Source organism: Nomascus leucogenys, chromosome 8 (assembly GCF_006542625.1).
Source record: "Nomascus leucogenys isolate Asia chromosome 8, Asia_NLE_v1, whole genome shotgun sequence".
Lineage (NCBI taxonomy): Eukaryota > Metazoa > Chordata > Mammalia > Primates > Hylobatidae > Nomascus > Nomascus leucogenys.
Window position 1 is genome coordinate 25,897,609 of NC_044388.1, and position 21,945 is coordinate 25,919,553.

General features: G+C 44.6%; 1 pseudogene; it reads right to left on the bottom strand.

The window, feature by feature from the left end:
• Positions 1-20,743: 20,743 nt before the first annotated feature.
• On the bottom strand, positions 20,744-21,243 carry LOC100580165 (annotated as a pseudogene).
• Between the last annotated feature and the right edge of the window lie 702 nt (positions 21,244-21,945).

The following is a 21,945-nucleotide window of genomic DNA, read 5'->3' on the forward strand; positions in this document are numbered from 1 at the left end:
TCTGAATCCAGACAGGTGGTGCCCAGAATGTCTGAGATGAGCTAGTCCACTGGAGACCTAGGGCCAGAGGTTGGCGGTGGGTGACACTTGCTGGAGGTAGAGGGAGGACAACCTGAAGACCACCCTGGGCCCCACCCAGGATCCAGACTGAGTCTAGCTTTTTCTCTTCCCTAAGGGATGTCTCACCTTCCAAAGAGGGGCAGTGACGTAGTGGAATGTGCCTGGCAAAAATCATGCCATCCCAACCTCTTTAACTCCACCAGCCGGTGCACAAATCAGGTGGCATCTGGGGAGCCAGCCTCAGGATAGGACATTTATGACCCTCCTTTGGAAATCTGGCTCTGGGATGGCATCTGTTTCATAAGCAGACCTGCCCACGTATAGCCTAGACAGCTGGGAGGTTGATTTACGCCTTTAATACCATGAGCTTCATTTAGCCGGTCTGGAAAACACATTTCGGCGTGTGAAGCTAGAGTCTTTCTCTCCTCGTCCATCGTCACTAGACATTAATTTCGACAGTGGGTTTTGTCGTCGTTGTTTTTGCTGTTCCTTTTTGGACAGGTCTATTTTTCCGTCTTGGATGACATCCATGCTGATCACAGCTCACCACGGGCTTCTAGGGAGCCAAGGGGGCTGGGAGCTAGAACTGGGTAGGGGGAAAAGGATCAGGCATCCTCTCTGAGATTTTTCAATTTTCCATAAAAAGAATGGTAGGGGCCGGGCGCGGTGGCTCACGCTTGTAATCCCAGCACTTTGGGAGGCCGAGGCGGGTGGATCATGAGGTCAGGAGATCGAGACCACAGTGAAACCCCGTCTCTACTAAAAATACAAAAAATTAGCTGGGCATGGTGGCGGGCGCCTGTAGTCCCAGCTACTCGGAGAGGCTGAGGCAGGAGAATGGCGTGAACCCGGGAGGCGGAGCTTGCAGTGAGCCGAGATTGCGCCACTGCACTCCAGCCTGGGCAACAGAGCAAGACTCCATCTCAAAAAAAAAAAAAAAGAATGGTAGGAAGTAGTTATTACCCTCCTCTGCCCCAGATCAAAACTACAGCACCCTAAAATTTTTAACCATTTTCATTTATCCAAATAAACACACTGTTTACACGTTTTCAGTGAAGCTATCATAAATGTTGAAAATGGCTTTACTCAATATTGCCTCATTAGTGGAAAGGTACTGCTCTTGGTAGTGAAGTTCTTGGTCGTGAATTTTCTTTTTTGGTGGAAGGGCAGAGCAATCAGATTTTGTAGGTTTTTTTAATCCCCAGATACCTTTAATCGTTTGCCACAGCAACAGACAGCAGAATGGCACATGCGACAGCTTGAGAGCATCATTATCTCCCCGTATCCCCTGGGACCCCGTTCATTTTCTTTTCATGGATTCTCTGTAAGTTATACATCAAACCACATTCTTCGGATGCTTTTAGATTTCTCACTTTCAAGTTGTTATGTCTTGGTTTTGCTGTGTTTCTTCTATTCTTTTTTTTCCCTTTTTCATTGATTCTTAGTTCTTTTCATAAGACATTGCATCCCTCCTCTCTCCACACACAAACACATGCACTCAACTGCCCCAAAGCAGCCTTTTCTATCCATCTGTGCTGCTGTTTTCAGTGATGAAATCCTTTATCCTGAAGGGGCTGTGTTCTTCAGTGTCCATGAAACTTGGGATGAGGATGCTTGATTAGGCCAATGCACTGAGGGAGGAGAGTTCACTTATTGTCTCTTCCTAAACAAGGGGACGTTATATCTCAGCAAGGCTGGGACTTGTTCAAGGAGACACACAGTAAGGCAGGCCACCAGTTGAAGCCCAGAGACTTCCTTACTCCAGGCTCTGGCCTCATCACCAGCATGGTTAGGTGAATGTCAGCATCTATCTTTAGGTGGAGCCCCCAGGGACTTTACAGGAATAAGACGGGTCTGAAGTTGATGAGAAGAGGAGGGAGCAGTGATGGGACAGGGACAGGGTAGACTTAGGACTCTGAGATAGTCCAGGTAGATGTCCACATTTGGGTAACTGGTACCTCGTGTTTTCCTAGAGGCTTGAAGCCCACTCTAGGTACTGTGAGAAACACATGCACCCGTCCAAACCCAAAGAATGTACGTGGAGACGTGATGAATAGCCAAAGTGAGACTTTTGATGGCGGTCTCGCAAGATCAGGTGTCTGGAAGGCAGGCACACCCAGGGCAGTTACAGCAGGTAATTTATCTCCTAGCGGGCAAGTCCCTCCCCCACTTCCTCATTAGTCGAGTACTATGGGGTAACAATCTGCCTGGACATTGCCTAAGTTTCATTATCCCCCTTATGAGGTTATACCCCGGTCCCTTTCCCCACTTAAGTTTCGATTTCCCAATAATGAAACTTTCTTCCCTTCTGTGGGCTGACCACTCCTCTACATTCTGTTTACTTAGCGTGACTTTCTAGCTGCATGAGCTGTGTGGCTTGTCACATCCGCTGGCTGGCTGCCGGTACTTAGATTTATCATGCCTTGAAAATGGACGATTTAAAATGTTTTCTCACAGTATCAGTACAATGAAATGTGCCTCCCATCCCCACATCTGAGCATAGCCCTTTCACAGATTGAGGGTGAGTCCAGATATGAAGGCTTGCTGGTAAAGAAATTTCCAGGACGGAGATGTCTGCAGCAAGCAGTCCACCCTCCATGAAGAACCTCTGAGGGACATCAAGGGAATGGGGAAATGGAGAAACTCTGGTAATTACCATTCTCTCCCTGCCTCCTCCCCCATGCCCCTCCGGCCTACCAACCAGAAAGAAACTGGGCTGAGAAGGGCAAATTCTCTTACTCGTATTTTATGCGATGTGGAATTTTTCTTTCTTTTTTTCCTTTCTCTCTTTCAACTCTCTTATAAAGACAGAACAGTTCTCTTGTCTAGAAGGCACCCTCTCTGCCACCACCCTGGTGCCCAATCACGGTGACAAATGACATTTTTGGAAGCCCCTGCTCAAGAGTTTCTGCTCTTAATGAGAAAAGGAAGGGCGGAGTGGTCCGGGCCTAGAGTTGCGAAGGGGTGTCCTGCAGTCCAGATCCACCAAGCCTTTCTCACCCGCCACCCCAGCCTCTGCCAGCTCCATTCCTTCTGAAGACCCCGGACAGCCCACCCTGTTTATTCCTGGGGGAAAAGGAGGTTTGAAATCATCTGTGACCAGTGCAGTGGGCATGGGGGGAAACTGGGTGGCTCAGAGGAGTTGACCTCAGAGATAGAGGAAGGAGTAAGGAAACTAGAGGACCCAAAAAGAGAAAACGTGGGAAGAAGGACACGGGGGGATGAATATGAAGAGAGGCAGGAACAGGAGAGGAGACAGAGACGGCAGAGAGAAAAGAGCAGTGCGAGAATTTCTGCGCGTGTTGCGTGGAATGGGAGGAGCAGGGAAGCTGACATTGCAGTTCAGTCATCAAAAGGATTCGAGGGCCACAGTCTCCTTTAAATCTTACTCTCAAGGGAGGAAGAGACATACCCTTATCCCCTCTCAATTCCCAGCAGATCACATTCCATTTCCTCTCCCTCTTCTCCAAAAACAGTGCAATTGCTATTTTGCTGTTAGTCAGATGAAGTCTATCTAATTAAAAATAGCTTTGTAAGTAAGTGTCAAGAGGGGGAAAGTATGGGCCTGCCCGTGTGGGCCTGGGTACAGCCTCCAAACCCACCATGCCTCATTTGGGTAGGAAGGTGGTTTTTGTTTCCCCAAGGAAAAATGTCCTTTTTTTCCTCCCCACTGTTTGCTTTGGCATGAAAGAGAGAGAATTATCTGGATGGAGACTCGGCAGGGAGTTGCCTTCTATCTGCTTTGCATGCTGCGCAATGTGAATTGATACAGTACTGATCATTTGGAGGAGGGGAGGGGAGTGTGTGGGGAGAGAGCATTCAGCATTGAGAGCATCTGCAAAAATCACTTTGCTAAGAAATGATCTTTTCCTCTGAACAATGGCAAGATGTCACCCTCGGAATCTTCTGACAGTGGTGGTGGTGGCTGAGAGTGAGCATAATTTCCCATGTCTCTGTTGGGGTAGTTATTTATACAATTCTGCAGCGAAGTCAAAGGCTTTTTTTTTTTTTTTAAACTTTGCCGGTTGCTGCGGTGGCTTTTGCAACAAAATAATTACTTTTGTGCCAAGCACTTAGGTAACAAGATAAACAAGAGGCAACATAAACGGAATGTAAATATGGAACCAGTGTCTGTGAAGGGAAAGGCAGCCTAGGGCAAGACAGAGCTTAGGGCTGGGTGCAGTGGCTCAAGCCAGTAATGCCAGAGCTTTGGGAGGCCAAGCTGGGAGGATAGATTGAGCCCAAGAGTTTGAGGCCAGACTGGGCAACATAGTGAGACCCATGTCTCTACAAAAAAACAACAAAAAACATTAATTAGCTGGGTGTGGTGGCACCTGCCTGTGGTCTCATCAATGTGGGAGGCTGAGGCAGGAGGATAGCTTGGAGCCAGGGAGGTTGAGGCTATGGTGAGCTGTGATTGCACCACTGCACTTCAGCGTGGGTGGCAGAATGACATCCTGTCCTCCTCAACCCCACCAAAAAAGAAATAGCTTGCCTTGGTTTTCTGCATCTTGTAAATCCCCAGGAACCTGCAGAAGCTTCCTTTCTGTGCCTCTCAGTGGGTCCGTGACTTCCCAGGGAAGGGCCAAGGGCTAGTGCCCAAATCTCAGGGTGATAGGAGCTTCTCTTTTGTGATATGGCAAGGGTTATTGGTGAGGAGGGTTCGGGAAACAGGATTTGCTTTGTCTTATGGACAAGCTTTATGCAAGGCATAGTTTGTAAACCCAGAAAGCTGGATCTGGGTTCTGGCTCTGACCCCAATATCTGAGTGACTTTGGGTCAGTCACTTCTTTTCTCTGGACTTCTGCATACTCATTTCTAACATGAGGAGTGAGTGGAACTGGGTAAACTCATGGATTTCCCACCTCTATGTGACTTCTACCTAACATTTCCATGACTGAGTTGACTTTGGAATCCACAACTCAGGAGCTAGGAAATGTGGAATCTAAATTCTGAGTCTGAATCTTTACATAGTCAGGCAGTTGTTATTTGATAATACCATCTGTATTGACTGGTGACACCTTTATCTAGGTTCCCGAAGATGTGTCCTTTGAGAACCTCCTGTGATTGTGTCTTGTTAAAAGGGTCATTAAGTTAAAGGTCTCGAGATGAGATTATCCTGGATTAGGGTGACACCTAACTGCAATGACAAGTCTTTATAGGAGCAGTGAAGAAGAAACAGACACAGATACACAGGGCAGAGGCCATGTGAAGACAGAGGCTGAGATGGGAGTGATTCGGCCACAAGCCAAGGAATCCCCAGAGCCACCAGAACCAGGAAAAGGCAAGGAAGGGCTCTGCCCTAGAGCTCTTCCTAGGGCAGAGGGAGGGAGTATGGTCCTGGTAACACTTTGATTTCACATTTCTGGCCTCCAGAACTCAGAGAGAATACACTTCTGCAGTTTTAAGTCACCCAGTTTGTAGTCATTGGTTACAGCAACCCTAGCAAGCTAATACACCATCAATAAGCCTAGAATGAGGACCCATCCTCTCTGTTGGGTTTCCACCTATCTCTTAGATATCAGAAGATGATAACCTGTCCAAGTGGGTCTGACAGGGAAAGAAAAAAAAGGAGAATGTATTAGTCTGTTTTCACACTGCTATGAAGAAATACCGAAGACTAGGTAATTTATAAAAGAAAGAGGTTTAATCGACTCACAGTTTCACATGGCTGGGGGGGTCTCAGGAAACTTACAATCAATGTGGAAGGCACCTCTTCACAGGGTGGCAGGAGAGAGAATGAGTGCCCAGTGAAGGGGGAAGCCCCTTATAAAACCTTTAGATCTCGTGAGAACTAACTCACTCTCATGAAAACAGAATGGGGGAAAATGCCCCCATGATCCAATCATCTCCACCTGGTCCCTCCCACAACACTTGGAGATTATGGGAACTACAATTCAGGATGAGATTTGGGTGGGGACACAGCCAAACCATATCATTCTACCCCTTGCCCCTCCCAAATGTCATGTCCTCACAATTCAAAACACAATCATGCCCTTCCAACAGTCCCCCAAAGTCTTAACTCATTCCATCATTAACTCAAAAGTCCAAGTCCAAAGTTTCATCTCAGACAAGCCAAGTCCCTTCTGTCTATGAGCCTGTAAAATTAAAAGCAAGTTAGTTACTTCCAAGATAGGATGGGGTACAGACATTGGGTAAATGTTTCCATTGCAAATTGGAGAAATTGGCCAAAACAAAGGGGCTACAGGCCCCACACAAGCCCAAAATCCAAAAGGGCAGATATTAAACATTAAAGTTCCAAAATGATCTCCTTTGACTCCATGTCTCACATCCAGGTTATGCTGATGCAAGAGATGGGCTCAAGGGCGTTGGACAGCTCTGCACCTGTGGCTTTTCAGGGTACAGCCTCCCTCCCGGCTGCTTCCACAGGCTGATGTTGAGTGTCTGCAGGTTTTCCAGGTGCACAGTGCAAGCTGTCAGTGAATCTACCTTTCTGGGGTCTGGAGGACGGTGGCCCTCTTCTCACAGCTCCACTAGGCAGTGCCCCAGTGAGAACTCTGTGTACAGGCTCTGACCCCACATTCCCTTTTGCATTGCCCTAGCAGAGGTTCTCCATGAGTGGTCCACCCCTGCAGCAAACTTCTCCCTGGACATCCAGGCATTTCCACACATCCTCTGAAATCTAGGCAGAGGTTACCAAACCTCAATTCTTGACTTCTGTGTACTGGCAGGCCCAATACCATGTGTAAGCCAGCAAGGCTTGGGGCTTGCACCCTCTGAAGCAACAGCCTGAGCTGTACCTTTGCCCCTTTTAGCCACAGCTGGAGTGGCTGGAACACAAGACATCAAGTCCCAAGGCTGCACATGGCATGGGGGCTCTGGACCCAGTCCAGGAAACCATTTATTCCTCCTAGGCTTGTGATGGGAGGGGCTGCCATGAAAGTCTCTGACATGCCCTGGAGACATTTTCCCCATTGTCTTAGTGATTACATTTGGTTCTTCATTACTTATACAAGTTTCTGCAGCCAGTTTGAATTTCTCCCCGGAAAACTGGGTTTTCTTTTCTGTCACATCATCAGGCTGCAAATTTCCCAAACTTTTATGCTCTGCTTCCTCTTGAATGCCTTGCCATTTAGAAATTTCTTCTGTCAGATACTCTAAATCATATCTCTCAAGTTCAAAGTTCCAGAGATCTCTGGAGCCAGTGCAAAATGCTGCCAGTCTCTTTGCATATCAAGAGTCACCTTTACTCCAGTTCCCAACAAGTTCCCCATCTCCATCTGAGACTACACCAGCCTGGACTTCACTGTTCATATCACTGTGAGCATTTTGGTTGAAGCCATTCAACAAGTCTCTAGAAGTTTCAAAGTTTCTCACATCTTTCTGTCTTTTTCTGAGCCCTCCAAACTGTTCCAACCTCTGCCTCTTACCAAGTTCCAAAGTCACTTCCACATTTTCAGGTATCTTTATAGCAGCACCCCACTCTCTGTGATACCAGTTTACTGTATTAGTCTGTTCTCATGCTGCTATGAAGAAATACCCAAGACTGAGTAGTAAAGGAGAGAGGTTTAATTGACTCACAGTTCCACATGGCTGGGGAGGCCTCAGGAAACTTACAGTCATGGCAGAAAGCACCTCTTCACAGGATGGCAGGAGAGAGTATGAGTGCCTAGTGAAGGGGAAAGCCCCTTATAAAACCATCAGATCTTATGAGAACTGTCACGAGAACAGGATGTGGAAAACTGCCCCCATGATTCAATGATCTCTACCTGTCCTGCCCCCCCATGACACGTGGCGATTATGGGAACCACAAGACGAGATTTGGGTGGGGACAAAGCCAAACCCCATCAGAGAAGATATGAGTTAGAAGAAGGTGAAGAGGTCTCATGCAATGCTGTGCCTGCCTTGGCAGACATTGCTCAGAAGCATGGCACAAGGAGGGTTCTAGCTATGGGAAAGGTGTTCTTGGTCACTTTGAGAGGTGAGACATTGTGACAAGTCCACTGAATCAGCAGTGAGGAGGCTTGGCTTCTAACCCTCTCTGTTCTAGCCCTCTCACTTCTTGACCTTGAATAAGTCTCTACCTTTTTGGACTTCAGATTATGTAAGATGAATATGAGAGTATTGATCAGTGGCTTTTTACCATATCATAGCAAATATTTTGCAATGCCCCATAATTATTCCAAACTGAAATTCAAAAATAAAACAACCTGTCTATACTTACAATTTGCAAAGTATAATGTACTATGAGTGATATAAAGGAAGAATAAGGAAAAAGTGATTATAATAATGTAAGGTTTTCAATATATACGTGATCAGCATATTTATAGTAGAAAGTACCATAAGGTAGAACTTAAAGGTTGTCACTATATCTCAGGTCACAGTGAAAGAGAAAAAAATGTGGACGGTTCTAGATGGGTTGTATTGATTCAAATAGCACAGACCACACTTATCAATGACATGCTTTTCCCAAACGGTAAACAACTCCTGGTAAATTTCTGAGCAACACAGTCTTTCCTTGATTTACAAGGAAGTCATTTCTGGAAAATACAGTCTATATTAAAACCATATTTTAAAACATATTATGGTTTTGTGTCATGCAATGAAGTGAAGTTCTGGGCCTGGGTAATTATAAGCAGGGTTTTCACCTACAGAACATTCAGATATCATGTGGGGTGCAGAACAATTCCACCTTGAGAAGACTTCCCCACATGTTGCAGAGTTTCTAGCCTTCCATCCTATCTTAAATGCTGGTAATCACCACCCCCCCATCATTGTGATAAATGATAATGCCTCCTCAGATTCCCAAACTTACCCTTGGGAAGGCATCAACCCCTTGAGAGCCACATTCCTCTAGGGCCCCTTCCAGCCCTAGGCTGAACCCCACATGAACTCATCTTCTCTTGTCAAGACCTATCCTGTCAGTCAAAAAAATATTTATGGTGCCCCCACTCCTTGCTCTTTGCTGTGCTGAGGCTAGAGAAGAGGTGAATTATGTATTTTCTCAAGCAAGGCTTGGGATGATCTGATGGCTTGAACTGAGTTCCTCTTTCTCCCTGCCAACCTCCCCTCCTTCTTTCCCTCCTTCCATTCTTCCTTCTTTTCAGTTTTTTTAAAAAATTTGATTTAAAAAAATTGCATTATTATTTACTGATGCATAATAATTGTATGTTGTTATGAGGTACATATGATATTTTGAAATATGCACGCAATGTGTAAGGATCACATCAGGGTAAGTAAGAGCTTCATTACCTCAAACATTTGTTATTTCTTTGTGTTAGAACATTTCAAATCCTCTCTTCTAGTTATTTTGAAATACACAATAAATTATTATTAACTATCGTCACCCTACTGTGCTGTCGAACACTAGGACTTATTTCTTCTATTAACTATATGTTTGTACCCTCCCTTCCTCCATCCTTTTTCTTCTTTTGTCTTTTGTTTCTCTTGCCAAGTGTTTCCTAAACATTAGGCTGGTTAAATAAGAACGACCAGGGATTGGGTTCACATCTTGATTGGTGGCTACTGCTCCCAGAGGCTCAGATTTGGAAGGTCTGTGGTATTCACACAAATGCTTTTCTCAGACACGACACAACAGAAGTGGGCACCTGTTGTCAGCTCATTTTTAGAGGAGGACTCTCTGTTTTGGAGTCTATATCTGGAGATAATTTCAGCCAGACATTGCACCTAGAAGATGTCCAAATTATTCACTTGGAAAAATACCAGAGTCAAATAATGCAGCCTTGGTGCAAGAACAGTTACAGAAAACTGCTCTCCAGCGAATGAACATCTGGGGCTGGATTTGGAATCAGTTGAGGCCACACATGTGCTTAACTGGGCAGAACACAGCAGTGTCCTGATCTCACACACAGGGCTGTTTGCTTGTGTCAGCTACCAGGTCCCCCAAAATAGTGATGTGTCATTTAATAAGCAACAAAGATCAGTTATAGAAGTAAATTATAAATGCTAGTCATTAAAAAGTAAAAGATAAGATGCATCCATCACAAATGTGTCTACATGTGGGAGAGATGGTGACATGGATCCACTTTTAACCAGACAGAAAGATGGAAGAAGGCAGCTTGCGGGGAACGAAGCTTGCCCACAGCATGCGATTTTGCCAGTGGTAACTGGCTTTTTAGGTACTGCTGAAGAGATGAGCACAGAAAGGTGGCTGGAGCAGTGGGGAGCAATTGAGACTGGCTCACTTGGGTTGGAATCCCAGACTCACTCTTTCCTACAGCCGGGAATGTAAGCAAATAGCTCCACCTTTTTCATAAAATGAGAATAATAATGTGAACGCTCTGAGGCTGCCAGGTGAGCAGTTGGGATGATGCACTTTGGAGACTTCTGACGGCTCTAGCAAGTTGCACATACTCAGTAAATATTAGTTCTGTCCACCTACCAACTCCACTTCACCAACAAAAGGCCAAGTAATAGGAGAGGAAATTACCAAACCAGAAGAGACCAAAATTGCCTGGAAAAATGAGAATAAGGGATTCTGAGAGCCATTTTGTGCCTGCCCTGGAATTGGACAGTGTGGTCCTAAAGTCAAGTCAGGCAGAACCTGGCATTAGGTGGGAGAAACAGAGCTTCTCTAGTCCAAGCTTCTGTCTTGGAAGGAAAGCTTGGGAAGAATTGAGCAACGACTTACAAAGGTGCCTTGCAGACCCAGAGCACCTGAGGTCATCGTTTTTAATTTGCCAGCCTGAACCCCAATGTGCTCAAAGGCAGAGACTCCCTCAGGAATCCTCTCTCTGCAGAAGAAGATGGATCAAGAAGGCCTTATGCTTATCCTAGCCACAGCCTTCCAAGTACAAAGGGATCAGTAATCAGCAGCCTACATTGATCAAACCACAAGCACTTATTGAGTTTGTTCTAGGTGCTTTATCTTCCTAGATGTAAAGCTGATCATGTCACTTCCTTGCTCAGAGGTGTCCATTGACTTCCCATCACTTACAGGACACAGCCTGAGTCTCATAGTTGGTAGGAAAAGCCCTTCCATCTGACCACTTGCCACTGCCTGCCTCCAAATCCCTGGTCCCCAGATGGCCACAGAGGTGCCACATGCCCACACACTCTACAGTACTGTCATGACTCCTCGCATCCGGGAGATATTCTACTTTCTCAAGCCTCTGTATCTTTAGGTATATTTTTCCTCTGCTTCCATTACTGTCCTTTCTTTGTCACGAGGCAGGTCTATATCAAACATTGCCACCTGTGTCGTGCCTACTCTAGCAACATCCAGGAGAGATGGGCCACCCTGTCAACCAGGGATGATTAATTATAGATCCCTCATTCTTTCTTATCTCTTCCCCTATGACTCTCACCATATGCATGTTAGACTTCCTCATTCTACCTTCATGTCACGAAGTCTTTTCTATTTTTTGTCTCTCTGTCTCTCTGTGCTATATTCTGGTATTCTTTAGATCTAGCTCCAGGTTTATGATTAAGTGGAATCTGCTATTTATTTTGTTTCTAATTAGGATGGTTTTAATTTTCAGAATTTTTTGGTTCTTCTAGTAAAAATGAGGGGTTGATTTTAATAATATCCTGCTTAATAAGTCACACCTACAAACCCCACTTTTATTTGTTTAAACATGTTGCTACTGGTTTCCCAGAGCTGCCATAGCAAAATACAACAGACTATGGACTTAAATATTAGACATTTATTTTCTCAGAGTTCTGGAGGCTGGAAGTTCAAGGTCAAGGTGGAGGCAGGGTTGGTTTCTCCTGAGTTCTCTCTCCTCAGCTTGCAGATTATCTTCTGCTCTCTGTGTCCTCACACAGTCTTTCCTTGGTGCACATGCATCCCCTGGGTCTGTGTGAGTCTACATTTCCTATTCTTATAGAGACACCAGTCAGATTGGATTACATTCCACCATAACAGCCTCATTTTACATTGATCATCTCTTTAAAGATGACTCCAAATACAGTCATATTTTGGCCAGGTGTGGTAGCTCACGCCTGTAATCCCAGCACTTTGGGAAGCCGAGGTGGGCGGATTACCTGAGGTCAACAGTTTGAGACCAGCCTGCCCAACATGGCGAAACCCCATCTCTACTAAAAATACAAAAATTAGCTGGGCATGGTGGCGGGCATCTGTAATCCCAGCTATTCAGGAGGCTGAGGCAGGACAATAACTTGAACCTGGGAGGTGGAAGTTGTAGTGAGCCGAGGTTGTGCCATTGCATTCCAGCCTGGGAGACAAGAGCAAAACTCTGTCTCAAAAAGCCACAACAAAAACAAATACAGTCATATTCTGAAGGACTAGTGGGTCTGGCTTCAGGATATGAATTTTGGGGGACACATTCAGTTCATAACACAATTTAAATTGTATATTTCTTTTTCTTATAACTATGTTATTGTCTGACTCTGCAGTTGGAATGTTTCTGCTGATTGTTGTTGTCTTGCAAAATGAGTGTTTTTCTGTTGGGAAAGTATGTTCTTTAGAACTTACATATAGCAATTCTTTGTGGCCTGTGTCTAACATACATCCCTCTAGAGACAATTTTCCTTTGCTTCTGGGAGGCATCTGGGGTGTTTCTAATTTGTGGCCACTTAATTCAACTTTGAGTTTGGATTTTGTGGCGTTTCTTTGGTGGGGGTGGAGGGGGTTATAGTGAACAGAGTTTGCATGAATTTCAGCCCTTAACTTGTAGGAGGACGAGTTGGTAGTTAAAAATTCTCTGAGGAAATTTTATTTTTTGTTCTAGCCAAGTACAAGGCTAGGAAAGCCCCTGATCCCAACCATTGTTTCTGCTTAGTTTTTGAAGTTTACCCTCTGTGGCCAATTGATTGTATTCAGGGCCCCAGTTCTTCATCCTTACTGAATTAGTTTTCCTGGAACTGCGGCAACAAATTATCACAAAGCTGGTGGGTGAAAACAACAGAAATGTATTTTCTTACAGTTCTGGAGGCTGCTACTCTGAATCGAGGCACTGGGAGAGCTGTGCTCCCTCCACAGACTCAGGGGAGAACCCTTCCTTGACTCTTCTAGTGGATGCCTCTCCTGGTGGCTCTCGGCATCCTTAGGCTTGTGACTTCATCACTCTTATCTCTGCCTCGTTTTTTTCCCTATGTGTCTCTCTGAATCCTCTTCTCAGTCATTGGCTTTAGCCTCTCCCTCCCCCAAATCTGGGATAATTTCACCTAGCAATCCCTCACTAATTATATCTGCAAAGATCCTGCTTCCACATAAGGTTGCGGTCTGAGGTTGTAGGTGGACATGAATTTTGAGGGGTGCTCATCAACCCCTCACACCTTTCCATATACATACTCTACGCCCTGAAACTTTGTAGTGACCTCCCCGTCTGATGTTCATCCCAGCCATGTGACTTTCTTTAAGCAATAGAATGTTTCTCACTATGGTACAAACAGAGACTTGAAGAAGAGCAAGGGCATCTCCACTTGCTGTTCTTGCCCTCTGCCACTGCCCTGAGAGGGACCTGCCCCAGTTTCAGGCAGAGGCTGAAAGAAACATGGAACTGAACAGAGTCATCCCATCATTCCATCCATCAGTGTTCAAGTGGATAGCCAGATGACCTGCACAGGTGCAGGTGAGCCCAGCCATGATCAGCAGAACTACCTGGCTGCCTGGCTAGATGTGTGAGTAAGGAGCAGCTAGTCTTGCATGTCACTGAGGAGCTGTGGTTGTTTCCCACACAGTAGTGCTGTGGCAATAGATACCTGACACTCCTGCTGATTGGGTGTCTTTTTGAGGGTCCTGGGTTTATGAGGGGTCACCTATTAGGCGCTAGGCTTCGTCTCCTGTCCCCTGGTGCTCCAGTGCCTATTAAAATAGATGCTCTGAGGATGGGCACCATGGCTCACACCTGTAATCCTGGCACTTTGGGAGGCCCAGGCGGGGCAGATCACCTGAGATCGGGAGTTCGAGACCAGCCTGGGCAACATGGTGAAACCCTGTCTCTACTAAGAATACAAAAATCAGGTGTTGTGGCGTATGCCTGTATTTCCAGCTATTTGGGAGGCTGAGGTGGGAGAATCGCTTGAACCCAGGAGGTGGAGGTTGCAGTGAGCTGAGGTCATGCCACTACACTCCAGCCTGGGCAACAGAGTGAGAGTCTTGTCTCAAAAAAAATGATAAATAGAAATAAAAAATAAAATAGATGCTCTGAGACAGCAGGGATCTGCAGGAGGAAAGGCCAACGCCAGGGCACAAATACCTTCATGCTTTCTTTTCAACTTCCGGCCTCCAAGGAATTCCCTTCATTTCCTGACAATCAACTGTTTAAGAAATATTTTAAATCCAGAATTCACAGAAATGCACTGGTGCGAAGAGGCTACTGAGCCCCTGGAACTCTCTTTCCTGGCTAGTTATCTTATTATGTTTACCTCCTCATTGAGCTGTGGTCATCCAAGTAGGAGAGGCTCTGAAAAGTGCCTTGCTCCAAGTGTCTTTTTCTGCTGGTTTCTGAGGACAGGCCATTGGTCCTCACCTAGACAGGCATTGTGCTCTTGCCAGAACACTCTTTGGGAGCTTACTGCAAGAGTAGCTGCAATGACCCTGAGTGACTTGCACCAGAATCTTACCTGCTTTGGTGGACGCACATGAAAGGTCTCCTCCTGGCACCTCCTTCGCCAGTTCTGTAGCCACAAACTCTTCTGGAGCCTAGGGCCAGCATTCCATAGCCCAAGGGAACTTGTGATTTTCCAGAGTCAAGGACCCACACATGACTGAAACTGCCTCAGTTCTTATCAGCGGAGTCCAGAACCATGATCATTCCCTGCCACCACCTCAGACAGGGTATTTTTCTATTTCAGCTCAGATGGCAAGTATTTTCTTCCTTGTAAATGTGTAGCATCTTCACAGTATAGGCACTGATATTTTATCATGAATAAATCTTTTGTAAGTACCACTGGCTGGGTTCTTCTGTTCAATCCTGAAGCCACAGGAGGTGAGAAGCCCTCCTTTCCAGTTCAGGACTGCATCCTGCTCTTTCTGACTCTTATTTGTGACTGCACTCTTTGCCTACCCCTGCTGCTCATAGGCTGCTGGGAAGTAAACACAGTGATGAAACTGGAAGCAGGTTTATCCAGGAAATCCATAAGCCCCTAGCATTTACTACTGGGATTCACATATTGGCTGAGTCTTTGCAGCGTTTCTCCGAGGGGTTGAAGTGGAATCTTCTCGGGGCTGCTATGTAGACTCAGTTGTGTTTTGGAGAATAGTGGGGAAGAGTCACCTTCTACCTGGAAGTCAGGAGGCCTACAGGGCTGGACACTTTCTCTTTCTCCAATGTGACCTAATAAGCACTGATTGAAGGATAAAGTGCCTGGGCATGTGTCTGAGAGTAGAACTGAAATTCATTGTGAAGAAAAAGAAAAGAGGAATTGAATGAATATTTAAGTCAAGAGAGGATGCCTTAAAAGAGGCCTTAACTGTAGTCAATGAAGGATCCCATTACTGACTTGTTAGGGGTTCTCAGGGTAACAACAGAAGATTGCAAAGAGGAAAAAAAAGCAGCCAGCTTTGGAAGACAAGGCCTTTCAGATGCAGTCCCTTTGCCCAGCGTGCACAGATGCTGTCCTCATCCCTGTGCTCCTGAACCAGCATGTGTGGCCTGTTTCCCATCACAGGGTGAGTGAGTCAGGTGTGAGCCGAGGAAGAAGGATTCTTTCTAATATGCCATAGGCTTTCACATCACCCTCGTTTGAAAAGCAATTACATCCAATAAGCTGATGTCTATAACCAGAATCCTAAATGATTGACTTACAGTAGTACGAACAGTCACGTTTCAGGGGACACCAAATTACAATGAGACTGAAATTGTATTCGTTTACAGTCAGAAATATAGTTGTTCCAGAAACTACACCTGTTAGTAAGCCCGCATGTGGAGTCAAATCAAAATAAAAGTGTCTTGAGAGCTTAGAACCAGAGGAGAGAAGTTCATCAACAGGATGGCCCATTCAGTGGTCAGGCGACCGCAATCTGATCACTGTCACATGTTAAGCTTAATCAGGCCAATGCCTCGGGGAATACAGAATTCATTGACCTCAGCTCCTGGCATCTATTTCCACGTTAGGATGGCCTTGCCATTGGGATGGGATACTCTGTTGGCCTAGAATCTTCTGTCCCATTCGCGGGACTGGCAGTGCCACTGCTGGATTTAAGGGATCTGCTTTATCTGTGACTAATTTTCTTCAGAGCAACATACTCTTTCTTTTGATTTGTTCAGGCCTCCACTAGAGTTACAACAGTCATTAGCCTATCATCATTAGGGAATTCTCTTAAGCCTAACACCATCTCTCTATAACTCCTTCCCACCAGTCGCCCAGGTTCTGCTCTGCATGGATACACAGAAAAAATCTACACCATCTTCCACAAGGCAGCTCATCAAGAATTCAAGTCTTGCTATTATCAGGGTTGCCACATACAATTGTGTAAGTTGTGCATTGAACAAGGGAATATGGCTGTGCAGAGTAGTGTGAGTGGGAAACCACGTATGGGGCTTCCCCTGCTTGTGGAGAGCGGCTTTTCTCTTTTTTTGCACAAAGGCTATATATGAACTAGCAAACGGCATGGATTTTATGGTACTCCAATCTCAGTATTTTTGGATCCGATAACTATTTTTCAACACGTATGATGTGCTGAACTCTCTCTGTGATGTTATCCTCTTAGGAAACTTCAGTTTTATCAGTGTGGTACCTAAATGTGCGTGACAGCCAGAATTGGCTACAATCTACCAGAAATCAATGATACACTCACATTCCCTTGATCCATAAGTTACTATTCATTAGTAAAAGTTCCAGTAACTTTTTTGAGCAGCTTATCACACTGTTGGCCCATGCTGAGCTTGCGGTCCACCAAAACCTCAGGTTGTTTTTTTCTTGAAAACTGTTGTTCACTAAGTCTTCTGAATCTGATGCCAAATATGAACCATGCATTAATTGCTGTTAAAACCAAGTAGGTTTATTTTAGTCCTTAATGCTGCTGATTGAGGCCTTACAAGTAGCATGAGGTTATCCATCAGTGTACTGTTCTCTGCTGGCTGGCATCATTCACCAGGTGGATATCCTGTTTTCTACAGTTTTGCACGGAAGGAGAAGGAAAGGCAATATTTTACTGAATCTACTCTCTTCCAGACACTGTACTTTTACATACATCATTCTTTTAAATCCTTATAGTAACCCACACAGATATGCATTAGTACCATTAAGCTCACAGACACCAACTTGCTCAAAATTGTACAGCTAATAAGTTGCAAAGCCAAGATTCAGACCCAATCCCATTTATCTTAAATACCAAGTTGTTTCATCTTTCAGCTTGAAGCCCCTGAAGTCATTCTGTACAACACCTCACCGACCAGGATGAGAGCTCTCTGGCATAACCTAGTGTTCTTGGTATGGGAATGTTTAATGTCACTAGGATCAGGAAGCCCCAAATTGGATTTCCATAACCAGAGATGCTCACCAGCTCAAGAAAAAGATGGGCCCCCAAACTGTAGAACACACAACTTAAGGTTTGCCAATGTCAGTACATCCCCCTGATGCCTATTTTGAGTTCAACTTTATTCTTTTCTCTATAATTGTTATGGTTGAACTCATGCCAGTATTTATCTATGTTCCGTCTTTGAGGAACTCAGCCAGAGAAAGCCATAGACAAAATGGGATTTTTTTTATTTTTTGCCTTATCCCATTCCCTTGTGAGCAATTCAGAGTAAAATAGAATATGAGGGAACTTCAAAAAGTTTGTGGAAAAGTGGAATTAAAAGATAAAACTGAAGATATAAACAATTTTTCAACACAGCCTCTATCAAGTTCAAGACAGTTTTTTTTGTAAGTGATGATATCAGCTATTTAGCCCATTCCTAGAGAATGGAGGCTCCTGGGAATTTAATCATGTCAGTAGTCTTTTACATTATTAATTATTATTAACAATGTAATGATTATTAATAATGTAATTATTTTACATTATTAAGAAAACCCGGTATGCTTTACATACTTCTTCTAATTTTAGGAAACAAAATGAAGTCAGAAAGAGCCAAATCAGGACTATAAGGAAGATGACTAATGATTTCCCATGAAAGCTCTCACAAAATTGCCTTTATTTGATGAAAGGAATCAGCAGAAGCATTGTTACGGTGGAGAAGGACTCTCTGGTAGAGCTTCCCAGAGGGTTTTCTGTGAAAGCTTTGGCTAACTTTTTCAAAGCACTCTCTTTCTAAGCAGATGTTGTTATTCTTTGGCCCTCCAGAAAGTCAATGATCAAAGTGCCTGAGTATCCCAAGAAACTGGTCCACTTTTGCTCTGACTGGACCATTCTACCTCTTGGTAGCCATTGCTTTGACTGTGCTTTCTTTTCAGGATGGTACTGGTACAGCCATGTTTTATCCCCTGTGACAATTCTTTGAAGAGATGCTTCACGGTCTTGATCCCACTTGTTTAACATTTCCATTGAAAGCTCTGCTCTTCTTGGCAACTGACCTGGGCACAATGACGTTGGCACTCATCAAGTGGAAAGCTTGCTCAACCTTAATTTTCCAGTCAGAATTGTGTAAGCTGAACCAACTGAGGCGTCTATGGTGTTGGCTATTGTTTGTGCTGTTAATTATTGGTCTTCTTTAATTAGGGCATGAATAAGATGAATTTTTTCCTCGCAAATAGCTGAGGATGGTCTATTGCTGCGGGCTTCATCTTCAACATCATCTCTTCTTAAAATGAGTTACTCATTTGTAAACTGCTGATTTCTTTTGAGATTTGCCCCCAGAAACTTTTCATAAAGCATCAGTGATTCCACCATTCTTTTACCCAAGCTTCACCATAAATTTGAGGTTTCTTCTTTCTTCAATTTTAGCAAAATTCATGTTGCTTTGATAGAGGTTCTTTTCAAACTGATATTTTCTCCTCCTTGGTGCCTCAAACTAGATCCCGTTCAGACACATTATAACAATTTAGTATGAGTTTGGGTGCCAAAATTTTTTTTAAATCCATGCATAGTGTTTTGTTGTGTTGTTGTTGTTGTTGTTTTAAGTGGTCAGCAGCTGCCTTTATTTGGATCAGACACGTGAGTCAGACCAATATGGCTTGTGAGCAAAATGGGTGAAAATAGAGGAAACTGACTGGGACCTATTGTCTAACATCATCTTAAGGTCGGACTTGAGTACAAACTTAGAGAAAGCTGATGGAATGCCAAGTACCAATGTGAAGAGACCCTATATGCACATGGTGGCTATGTTATGCCTGGCTGCTCCTACTTTCCCTTCTTCTGAGAACAAGATGGGAATGATTGAACTATATTATAAGGATGAAATTAGCCACTAGGGAGCACACTTGCAGATCAGGCTTGAGATGCTTATGTCAGGTAGCCTCTACAAATGAGGAGGACTAAGATTTAGACATAGAATAAATAAAGTAACTTTTTTTTTTTTTTTTTCTTGAGACGGAGTCTTGCTGTGTCACCCAGGCTGGAGTGCAATGGTGTGATCTTGGTTCACTGCAGGTTCACTGCAACCTCTGCCTCCTGGGTTCAAGTGATTCTCCTGCTTCAGCCTCCCGAGTAGCTGGGATTACAGGCACCTCCCACCATGCCCAGCTAATTTTTGTATTTTTTAGTAGAGACGGGGTTTCACCATGTTGGTCAGGCTAGTCTTGAACTCCTGACCTCAGGTGATCCACCCATCTTGGCCTCCCAGAGTGCTGGGATTAGAGGCATAAGCCACTGTGCCCGGCCAGCAAAGTAACTTAAAACAAACAAACAAACAAAAAAAACCCTTCTCTTAGGATGATCTGTTTACAACAGAAACAAAAACATTTTCCAGTTTAACCCATTTCTGACTGAAAGTCACTGTAGGGCTGAACCTTAAGGAAAACTAAGTTTAAACTTCCTTTGCATAGTATTTTGTCTTTTTTCCTTGGGTTAGAGGTGAGGACAAGAAAACATGACATAGTTTTGAATTAATATGAAAGAGGCAAACTTTGACATTTTAAAATGGCTGAAAACATCCCAGTGTTCATTTTGCTGATAGGTGATATACTCTAGAGAATCAGGAATAGAGGGTTTAGTCATAATAAGCATATATGCTGTGGGTCAGGTGACTCATGAACATGTCAAGCAGGCCAAGTTCTTTAGCAGTTTCTGGTTTGGTCCTGCTTTTAGTAATGTTGCAGTAGAACTTAGGCACATAGTCAAGTATTTGGTACCACTTCCCTATAACCCAGCCCACACCTCTTTACCCACTCTGAAGCTGGTCAATCTGTTCATCCCAGTGCCCTTAGAAGGTGAAGGTTTGGGCTGGGCCCAGGGGCTCATGTCTGTAATCCCAGCACTTAGGAAGACTGAGGTGGGTGGATCACTTGAGCCTAGGCATTCGAGACCAACCTGGGCAACATGGTGGAACCCCATCTCCACAAAACAAAAACAAAAACTAAAAAAAAATTAGCCACGCTTGGTGGTGTAAGCCTGTAGTCCTAGCTACTTGGGTGGCTAGGGAAGATCGTTTGAGCCCAGGAGGCAGAGGTTGCGGTGGGCCGAGATCATGCAACTGCCCTTTACTCCAGCCTTGGCAACAGAGTGAGACAGTCTTAAAAAAAAAAAAAAAAGGTGAGGACTTGATGTGGTTTCTGACACCATCTTGCTCTTGTGCATTGCTGCCAGTGTTTCAAATGCTGCTGAAGACGTGGGTTCTGAGCAGTGTTCCTTGTATTGTGTCCAACAAACAACCGCCCTGCAGGCATCTCTACCCTGGGCCAGTGGTTGTTTCTCTCATTTTTTTTTTCTTGTCTCCTCATACTTGTAGTAGGGGCTCTGCAACATGAAAATTAAAAGTATGAATGGGATGAGTAAGTAGGGGGCATAGACAGATACAGGGGTTAACCGTTCATGCAGTCTCAGGTCTTTATCCTTTGAAACCACTGGCTTTGGAGAAATCCTCAAACAGAAATGTGGAGAATAATGGAATTAAAGTCATCATGGTGTGAACTGAGTAGATGATTTGCAGGGGTTCGAATCCACTTGCAGCTTCCTTTGAGGAAGGCATAGGTTGCAATGGGAAAGAAAGGCACCTGAAACCCAAGCTTGCAAAACAGATAGGGCTTAAACCAGGCTGGTGGCTCCTGTAGCAGCGTGTCTTTGAACTCCTTAGCATACCACTTCAGCAGGTTTCTAAACTCTACTGGGTAGAGCTCGCACGGCAGCACCGCCTGCAGGTCCATGAACAGGGTGATGGAGATGTGGCTGAGGAAGCAGAGACCCGGCAGCCACTCCATGCAGTGGCATTGTCTGTTTGTCAGGCCTGGACCCGCCGATATGAGAAGAGATAGTGTTTTCTTAATACACATTTTTCATGAAGTTTTTGAAAACCCCTCATATTTGAGTTGGAATCCTGGAGATCATTTAGTCCAGTTCTATAATTTTAGAGATGAGGATGCTAAAACCCAAGAAGTTAAGCATCTCTTTAGCCTGCACCATAGGTTACTAGAGGGTTATTTTCCCTTAATTTTTAGCCAGGAAAACCTCCCATCACAGCACACTGCCTCTCTTTTTATCTCAAAATGACAGTGAATTTTCTAAATCAGGCTATAAATAAGAACATCTCTTTCACTTCTTAACCATCTCTGGTAAACAGTGACTGCTTTGCCCCTAACTGGCAATCTAGAGTGTTTTCAGAAGCCTGGTTTTTATCCAGGCTGCAGTCCAGGCCCAGGCCCACCCCTGTCTTCCTCTCTGTGCCTGTGGTCCTCCACCCCTTTTTCTCACCTGGCCCTTGTGCAGTACTCCATGCATGACAGCAATCAATAACCTCCTAATTAATTAAATGACACTTCATAAAAGCTCTCCTCCAGGGGCTTTGAGAAAGTCAGCTTTGGCTAGCTGTAGAGTTTTCAGTAATCATTTAAGAAAAAAAAGTTATTCATCATCTTTATGGCAGATCACAGCCGCCACATTCTCCCCAGGAGTTCAATCCA